This window comes from Cervus elaphus, chromosome 27 (assembly GCF_910594005.1).
Source record: "Cervus elaphus chromosome 27, mCerEla1.1, whole genome shotgun sequence".
In the NCBI taxonomy this organism is placed as follows: Eukaryota; Metazoa; Chordata; class Mammalia; order Artiodactyla; family Cervidae; genus Cervus; species Cervus elaphus.
In genome coordinates, this window is record NC_057841.1 from 61,261,140 (window position 1) to 61,270,963 (window position 9,824).

Sequence of the window (9,824 nt, forward strand, 5' to 3'; positions counted from 1 at the left end):
TTTAACTGGTCAGAGTATGCTTTTATCTTATTTTGGTCAGCATACCAAGCCTTTCTGTTGTGGGAAAAATGACATGGCTTATTCCCCAGATACTAGTCTTAAGTCAATAAAATTATAAGCCTAATAACATTTATCCTAAGAATCTCATAGATCTTCATTGCACAAAGGAATTCATAGTCCCATGGTGTTATGAGGAGGGCAAAAATAATTAAACTGAAAAAGCACAGTCTAATTAAAAATAAATCTACTTTATAACCACCACAGAGGTAGTTAAGAATGTTGCTTTCTTAACTATCTAATGAAAGCACTGGTTTACAAGATAAATGAAAATACAAAGCTGAAAAAAGTCAACCATTCTTTTTCTGCCTTTTGATCTTATGCTGTGGAGATTAAAATATAAATGACCCTACCCTCAAAATGCACTATAAATATAAATGCATTAGCCAATTAAAATGTTCATAAAAATGTGCTGGAATTATTACTTAATACTTTGGCCACCTCATGTGAAGAGTTGACTCATTGGAAAAGACCCTGATGCTGGGAGGAATTGGGGGCAGGAGGAGAAGGGGACGACAGAGGATGAGATGGCTGGATGGCTTCACCGACTCGATGGGCATGAGTTTGAGTAAACTCTGGGAGTTGGCGATGGACAGGGAGGCCTTGCGTGCTGCAGTTCATGGGGTCGCGAAGAGTCGGACACGACTGAGCGACTGAACTGAACTGATTATGCCATAGTTAAAAACACATACCTTATTTTTTATCATCACTTTTTAGAAAGCATCTAGTTATAGTATTAGGGCTTAAATCACCAGTATTATTTGTTCCCTAATAAATTACATGGCCAACTCATGTATCTCTTTGGATTTCATTAGTTGAGATCCTTTTAAGGGTCTCCCCTAATAATTCTCTTTTTGTTGTTGTTAATAAACTTGTTTTGAGCAGTGCATCCTAACTAGACCTTGACAAAAATGACTTCGGGAATTTTATTATTCTTGGCTTCACCATTGGAAATTCTTTAACTTTGGAGAAGACGCAGTTTATCAGAGCCTTAGTTTCTTCTTCTGCAAACAGAGAAGGCTAATCCCTGTGTCAGGAATCCCCTGGAGAAGGAAATGGCAACTCACTGCAATATTCTTGCCTGGGAAATCCCCAGGACAGAGGATCCTGGTGGGCTACAGTCCGTGGGGTCTCAAGAGTCAGACATGACTGAATGACTCAGCAGCAAAAAGCTACCTAGGAGGTTATTGGGAGGCTCAAATATAATGTATGTGTGTTGAGATGCACCCTGCAGGTCTGCAGGCCCCGGTAACTCGCCCCACCTCAGTACTGAAGAAAGAGCCTGGAATCAGTGACAGGGTCATCAATGGGTGATCTTCCACCTCTGGAGGGACACCCCACTGTGGGTGCAGAAGGCAGGCAGACAAAGGCAGCTGCAGTCTTTGGTCCCAGGGGAATAAGGAGCCGCTCACTCCTATGGTGCCTTGACCTCAGATTGGATCTTCAGTTGCCAAGGGAACCAGCTAGGGAGTAGTCCCTCTTCAGCCCTGGGGCTACTGCATACCTTGGAGAGAGAGGCAGAGGTCTTCCCTCTGAATAGCTGTCTAAGAGGAGCCATTCTGATCTAAAGATTAGAGCAATCACTAGCTGGAGCCAGGGGCAAGAATGTAGGTATTTACTACTGATCATTGCTGTTGTTTAGTAGCTAAGCCGTGTCCAACTCTTTGCGACTCCACGGACTGCAGCCCACCAGGCTCCTCTGTCCGTGGGATTTCTCAGCAAGAATACTGGAGTGGGTTGCCATTTCCTCCTCCAATATACTGATTAGGCTCTACATTAGGAACAAAAGCCAGTCTCGTGAGTAGCACCCAGGAGAAGTAGGAACTGGTAGAGCAGGGGATGTCGACAGAGCAAGCGAACAGCCATCTTGCACTTCCTGACTCTACAACATGACAGCCTGTTTTTAATCACAAAGCACTCTACAAGAGGTGGATTTTCTTAAGGTAAGTTCAGTACCTGTAAGGAATGTGGAGTTTCCTCTCACACATCTTCAGAACATCTGTCTTATAATTATGACACATCAGAGGCATTTCTGAACCAGACCTTGCCACTTACAAGACTTTTTTTTTTGTGGTATTTGGTCTTTATACTAGTTTTTTCCACACTTAAGCCAACATACATTTCCATTTGTCTACAGTGGCAAAATGAAGTGGGTAGTTTCTCAATTATATAGTGAATCTCATTAATGTAGGTAATTAACATGAATGCTTATGACTCAAAACTTTCAGTTTCAAATCTTTTCTTTTTAATCTTCAGTTCAGTTCATTCACTCAGTCATGTCCAACTCTTTGCGACCCCATGAACCACAGCACGCCAGGCCTCCCTGTCCATCACCAACTCCCAGAGTTTACCCAAACTCATGTCCATTGAGTCGGTGATGCCATCCAACCATCTCATCCTCTGTCATCCCCTTCTCCTCCTGCCTTCAATCTTTCCCAGCATCAGGGTCTTTTCCAATGAGTCAGCTCTTCCCATCAGTATTGGCCAAAGTATTGGAGTTTCAGCTTCAGCATCAGTCCTTCCAATGAACACCCAGGACTGATTTCCTTCAGGATGGACTGGTTGGATCTCCTTGCAGTCCAAGGGACTCTCAAGAGTCTTCTCCAACACCACAGTTCAAAAGCATCAATTCTTGGGCACTCAGCTTTCTTTATAGTCCAGCTCTAACATCCATACATGACTACTGGAAAAGCTTTGTCTAGATGGACCTTTGTTGGCAAGGTAATGTCTCTGCTTTTCAATATGCTATCTGAGTTGGTCATAACTTTTCTTCCAAGGAGCAAGCGTCTTTTAATTTCATGGCTGCAATCACCATTTTCAGTGATTTTGGAGCCCAAAATAGAAAGTCAGCCACTGTTTCCATTGTTTCACCATCTATTTGCCATGAAGTGATGGGACCAGATGCCATGATCTTAGTTTTCTGAATGTTGAGCTTTAAGCCAACTTTTTCACTCTCCTCTTTCACTTTCATCAAGAGGCTCTTTAGTTCTTCACTTTCTGCCACAAGGGTGGTGTCATCTGAATATCTGAGGTTATTTATGTTTCTCCTGGCAATCTCAATTCCAACTTGTGCTTCATCCAGCCCAGCGTTTCTCATGATGTACTCTGCATATAAATTAAATAAGCAGGGTGACAATATACAGCCTTGACGTACTGCTTTTCCTATTTGGAGCCAGTCTGTTCTTCCATGTCCTTAGTAACTATTTATCCATCATTAAACTTATTAAATGATGAGTTAATGAAAGAGTATAAACCACATTTCAGCTCTATAAAAATCAGTCTTTTTATTTACAGTCACATTTTTAATAAATCGAGTATATGCTATTTTAATTTTTGCCTGGAAAATTGATTTTTAGAAATGGTAAATCTATATTCATTTAGAACTACCAAATGAAATATTTAAATTGGAGAAAATAGAAATAGTAAGAGAATAATCTTTAAGACAAGAAGTTAGAAGAATGTTTCCCAATATACACTGAGCTTTTCATTATTAACTCTATGAAAATATTTGAAATTGTAAGGAAGGAAAATTCAGATGTTCAAGTTAAGTTCACAAATTTCTTTTTTAAATAGACTGTATTTTTTTAGAGCATGAATTTCTTTTTTACAAAAATACTGCATTCTTCAAAGTTTGCCATCATCAAATACCAACAAAGGGTTGGTATATAAGAAGTTATCTCAGGGGATTTCCCTAGTGGTCCAGTGGTTAAGAATCCACCTTATAATGTAGGAGATCTGGGTTTGATTCCTGATCGGGGAACTAAGATTTCACATGCTATGTGGTGTGGCCAAGAAATTATTTCATGTGGCAGTGATGCAACAGGTATATAAAGAAATAAATTATCGGAATGTTTCCTTACTTTTAATTGCTTGACACAAGTTTTAGGACTTACAATCAAGGAAATTTTGAATAAGCAAAACTATTATTTGGTGTCTCTGGTAGAAAACTGCATGCCTAGAGCACAGCTCTCTGTGTGTTATCTGAGTCTAATTCTGTGGGGGAGCTGAACCTCTTGTTGACTTTATGCTATTTTAGAACTCTGTAAGTTGCAGATAAATGATAGCAATACAAATGCTTCTCATTTATAAACATGCAAATAGATTCTGTCAGATGGAGTTTTAATATATTTTCTTCCCCTCTTGGAAGAAGATGGTTTTGAGTCCTTTTATAAATTCACTTAAGTTACTCCTGATCTATACATGTGTCTGTTCTTTGGATCCCCCTTTGAACTGGTGTTAACATCTGCCTGAATCCCTCATTAATAATGAGTTAGCAAAGTCTTTAATAAATGTTTTATATTTGTGTGAAAGTCATGATTTTACCTTTGTCTGAAAAATTTCCCCTTGTCCCAGAATACAAAAGTAATCAGTGCAATTCATATTATTTAACAAACACATGGTAATTCATCGCCTCATGCTCCTCCTGGGAACATGTTTTGTAACAGATTTTTAAAAAATTGAATTTATGCTCTTATTCAATATCCTTGGTGATTTTATGTTCTTTCATGGTCACTTTGGTGGCTAATGAATAGTGAGCTCCGAGTTACAAAATATTTTTTAATGACAGCTTTGGCTATTGGAAAGTACTTTCTTATGTCAAGCCAAAATCTTCATACATCTTCTAACTATTGGTTCAAGTTATATTTCTTTGTCATACAGAATGAATATAATCCCACTGCCCTAAAATTGTCCTTCAAATATAGAAAATTGTTATATTCACTGTTAGCCTTTTTTCCCCTGCCCGGGAAGAATCTCCTGAGGTCTTTAGTCTTCTTGAGATATATTCTGAGATGGACTAAAATCCTTTAATTATCTTAGACATTCTGATATGATACTACTTCACAATAGACCCTATCATTCTATGAATACACATTAAAGTTTCATCAGCAATTTTGGCAATAACATTGCTCTGTTCTTTCATATAGAGATAAACTCATAATATATGCTTCTGCCCATCCATATTTTCTGTAGACAACCTTTAAAAATTTTGTTTTGAGGTCTTATATTTACTACTATTCAAGTTGACCATATTCAACAGCCCATTGTTTAAATCTCTTAAGAACATTTTAGACCATTCTTCTTTCTTCTTCTTCTTCTTTTATTTTTTATTTAGTCATTCTTCTAACCTTTTTTATGTCTATTTGATGTCTTGTACTTCCCTGAGGGACAAAAAGATAAGAACATAACATCTCTTTTTGAAGTTCGAGGGAAGCAGACATTTAAAAGTGAATTATTAGAAACTAGACTCTTTAATACTCAAACAGAGCAGTGTTGCTGGATGAGCGCAGAAATGACATCATTCTTCTCTTTGGGTAACAAAGATGACTACTGGATTTTCTTACCAGGTTTATGCAGATTCTCATTCTTTGTGTACAGGTTTAAAAATAAATATATTACTATTTTGAGGGACCCACTGTTGTGCATTTTAGGGCTCTTCAAGTTTAGACTTGAATGAAACTGAGAAAGTTGAATAACGTTTTCTGAAAATATTGATATTTCAAGAATTATTTAACTAGAACAAGGCAAAGAGTTGCTTCAATAAAATGTAGCTTAATTAGTTGTTTATTTGTCTACCTATCTGAACCAACAATGTCAGAATATGTTAATATGAGTTGGCATTTAACTACCGGAGTCCTAACTACTTTTACCTCACTTTTATCTTTGTAAACCATCATTAACTCAATTCAATTTGAGGTAAACAGAGAGGTTTACTTGAATAAAATTTTACTTGGAATGAACCAAATTTATTTTTTTCCCATTTGGATTAACAAGCTAAAAGCATAGGCACATGATAACACTGTGCAGACAATTTTTTATACTCTTCTTAACCTACAAAAGGTAATTTGAAAAAAAAAGATACATGGTACTTTACTGTCCTGTAATGTAATCCAAGTTGATTCATGCTATTTGGCTTCGAGCACTTCTACTTATTTTTTAACCAATTTTCCGTTTATTTTCTTGAATCAGAAAGGGCACTTCATGTTCTTTCCCCTTATATCCTTTTATTTATCTTGTATTTTGGCATTTGTATGGTTTTGCTAAGATTTGCATTTCCTCTGACTAGAGTGCCAGTTGAAGCACTCAGAGGTTGTTAAATATTTCCTTAAGTCATGTAATCTTAGTCAGCTCAAGCTGCCATAACAAAGTACAATAGACTAGGTGGCGTAAACAATAGAAACTTATTTCGTCACAGTTCTGGGGACCGGAAGTTCAGCGTCAGGCTGTTAAACACAGTCAGGTTCTGCCGAGAGCTCCCTTCTGGACTTGCGGACGACTGCCTTCCCACTCTGTCCTCACATGGAGAGGGAGGGCGCTTTTCCTCTTCTTAGAAGGTCTTCTGAGGTCTTCTAAGGTCTCCACTCACCACCTCCACTCTTGAGACTTCACCTAACCTTGATTACTTCCTGAAAGTCCTGGTTCTAAATACAGTCACATTGGTGGTGAGTGTTTCAACATATGAATTATCATTCCATAGCACTCACGGTTTCAGGTTGAGCGTATACACACATATTGATCACATTGTGCTCAGCTCATTATCTCAACACTTAACACTTCTTTGTCAGGATTTTAAAGGACTCCTAATAATTTTCTATGCAGCAATAAACAGCGGTCATCTTTTCTGTTGCTGGTTTACTGCAGCCTAATACAGTACAGTGAAACAGATGAGTGTAGGGTTAAGGGAACGCAGAATCATAGCTATGCCACTTGTGAGCCAAGGGCCCTCAGCTAAGGGATAAGGTTAAATGAGGTCATATTAGTTCAGGGCTGTAGACAGTACCTGGAACATAGTAAATATTATCTGGTGTGACTTTTGATCATCATTAGTATCACTCATCTACTTCTGTAGGCAAAACCTATTTCACTGTCATTTCTTATCCGATATGAGTAAGAACCTCTTTGATATTCTAGTCTCTTGCTTTTGGAGGCTTTGTAGTTTGTTTATGTCACTTTCAGTATGTGCTGTCCCAGAACTGAAGAGGCAATAGTGTATTTCATGAAACAGCTAAAAATTCAGAATTGTTCAACTACAAAGCAACAGTAGTTCATGGGCGGAAAATTTATTAATGTGATTTTTCCTGATTTTATTTAATTTTTGTAAAATTCTCATCATTGAAATGAAATAGAAACTGCTTTTTAACTACTGACTTTGAAGATCAAATTTTATCACTCATTTTGTATACTTAAAGTTTTATTTTCATAAGAGACCTGTGATATCACATGGGTGGGAGTTTTAAGAAAATTTAATCAATTAATTAAATATTCATTAAATTATGTAAGTATATGTCTGGATATAGTGATAATTCAACATGAGTGTTGAAGTCTGTTATTTCTTTGGACTCATTAGTATATAAACTCCATAAGAACATCAATTTGCGTTCTCAGCTGCTATATTTTTGCTGCTTGTCTGGAACATACTATGACTTATAAACAGTTAGTGGATAATTGAATGGCCAATAGTTCACAATAACTACTGTGTATGTGCCCAAACCTATGACACGTTCTAGATATATAAAGAATACATAATCTCTGTCCATGGGGGCACAGCTCAGCGGGAAAGAAAAATGTGACAAGTAAACAGTCACTTAATCGTTGTTGCTTAACTCGTGACAGAACAGGAGAGGAACTAGGTGTAGCAAGGTCACGACAGAAGGCATCTGCTGAAACGCGATCCAGAAAGCCAGGAAGCAGCTCAGAGAAGAGGCGATGGTCTCGTACAGATGGAAAGATATGTTGGAAGATTTGTGAAATATTACCAGTGTTCAGGGCAGGGGGATGAATGGAGAAGAATTCAGTGTAACAAAGACGAAATAAGAAACCTCAGAAATGGCAAGCTAGCAGGCTCCAAGCAACTTCATTTACTGAAGAGCTTGAACTTTATCTCACCAGTAAGACGCTGACAGATTTCCACAGCATGTTTTTAGAAAGGTCACTCTAACCATAGAGTAGACAACAGCTTGGAATATATGAGTTCCAGAACTGTGTAACTCTTCAGAAGTGTAATGGAATATTCTAATCCTCCAACTGCCTGATTTCAAATACGGCAGTCAAAGGAGGGGTGAGAGGGAGGGGTGTTTTGCTGTTGCAGAAGGATTCAGATCTAGAATTGAACAAGGCTGCTGAAACATAAGGAAGACTGTTCAATGTTTCTGAGATTTCTAATTTAGGCAGTGGTGGGTATGGAGGTGTCAACAACTACAAATAGAAGCTAAGTCCAAGAGGGCAAATTTTGTGTGGAAGTTGGTTGGTTAACATGGTTGGTTTTGCTGAGTTGAAGTACTGGTGGAAATTTCTGGATATAAGACTGAGGGTCAGAAGGGAGAAAAAGCTTGAATATTCAAAAAATCTAGGTCACTGCTGAAGGCACATGTCTAGATAAGAATGTCCATGGAAAGTGGGAAGGGCTTAGAGGCAAAGATGAAACCCTGTGGAAAACCAACAGTTTTTCTCCATATGGTGAGTGAGTAGGAGAATCCATAGAGAGGCCAAAGAGGAAGGGAAAGGACCAGGAACAGATGGCATGGTGAGATGCAGGATGCAAGAGTCGACAGAAGGTCAAAGGCGCTGGAGAAATCAAGTGAGACGTGGTTTGCAGGGTCTGTTGGGTGGCGAGAAGAGCATTTGTGAGGTCAGGGCCTTCCTGCCCCGGCCTGACTGGGAAAGATGGTGTGCAGACAGAAACACCACACAAGTTCAGCTGTGACTGGAAGACATGGAGAGATGGGGCTTTGGTAGCCATCTCTGAACCTTTGGATCCAGCCTTTCTGAACGGTGAGTCCTAATTCTGGGTTAGTTAGCAGTAGGAACAAATGAATTCCCTCTTTTCATTTTAATCTGAGCCAAGCATAAGCGTTATTCACTGGGAAGAGGAGAGATTTATAGAGATAAAAGAGAAGAAAACCAGAGGCAAGAATAAGGACAGCATATTTAGCTGTCAAGAAAGAGAAATAACAGCAATCCATGTGGAATCTACTTGGAGACCTGGGATGGGTCTAGACTACAGACTCTTTAAAAAAAGGCAACACTCTGGAGGGTCAGGATATCTGTCTATTTTATTAACTCAACAATAGGCACTCAACAAATACTCGTGGAATGAACAAATGTGGGATTTGGTGTGTTCAGGTGCAGTGAGTGGGCGCAGCCATTTTTTTGTTAGAAGTGTGATGATGTTTCTGAAGTTTCAACTTCAGAAATGCTGAACCTGAGATCACTATCTGATATCCCAGTAAAAACACCTCCTGAGTTGATGGAAAACCATGACTGAGTCTTAAGTTAAGAAGTTCTACATGGAGAAGAGAGATGAATCCACATGTAGAAAACCTCCTGGAATAGAAGTTGGGTTGCCAGGTTTGCCAAATAAAAATATGGGATACACTGTTGAGTTTGAATTTCAGATAAACAGCAAACAATTTTCAGCAAAAGTATGTCCCATGCCATATTTGGCAGCCCCAGGGAGAGAAAATATAAAGAGAGAAGAAGGTACAGCTCATCTACCTTTATAAACATATCCTGCAGTTCAGAGGAAACTCCTGTATCAACTCTTGAAAGTTCATAACACAGAGAAAAAAAATGAAGGTGACCAGAATATTGAGACAATCATTCTCTTGAAAGACTATTTTGAAATAAAAGGAGAATAAAGTACAATTGTCCTTGGCCACATTTAGAGGAAATGGATTTCTTTCGTGGTTTTTAGAAACAACAAAAAAATGCCTCCACAACTTTACTATTTAGCAGAAGAAATTCTGTTCTAGGGAAGATTTGGGCAAAGA